This window comes from Gouania willdenowi, chromosome 10 (assembly GCF_900634775.1).
Source record: "Gouania willdenowi chromosome 10, fGouWil2.1, whole genome shotgun sequence".
NCBI classification, from domain to species: Eukaryota; Metazoa; Chordata; class Actinopteri; order Blenniiformes; family Gobiesocidae; genus Gouania; species Gouania willdenowi.
The window spans coordinates 17694232-17694758 of NC_041053.1; positions in this window are offsets into that span (position 1 = coordinate 17694232).

A 527-nucleotide genomic window follows, 5' to 3' on the forward strand; every position below is an offset into this window, starting at 1 on the left:
GAATGTTTATTTTCACTGAAAACATCAAATGTGTTGCAGATAGAATTTTGTTAAAGAAGCTGGAGATCTGGTTTTTGTGACAGGATTTAAAAAGAAAAAACCAAAGTGGATTCTTAAAACAATATTAAAATTAAAAAAAAAAAAAAAAACGTAAAAAATAAATGAGCAGCTTTCATCACATCGGGGGCCACAAAAATTAGATTTTTCTGACCTAAGGGCCAAATTATCAACGTTGTCATTGTTTATAGAATGAGGACCAATCTCAGCATTAACACAAAAACAACAAAGGTTTTGAGTGTCATTTTGTGTATTTCTGCTATTATTTTGTATGTTTTGTCATTCTGTATAGTTTTGGTATTTTGTGGTTCGGAGTCATCTTCTATGTTTTTGTTGTTGTCCTTTAAGGGTATTTTTTCTGTTATTTTGTATGTTTTTCTGAGTCAATTTTTGTGCTAATTTTGGTATTTTTGTCATTTTCTGTTTTTTTTTTAAGTAATCTCGCTCATTAACTTTGGGGGCTGCACAAA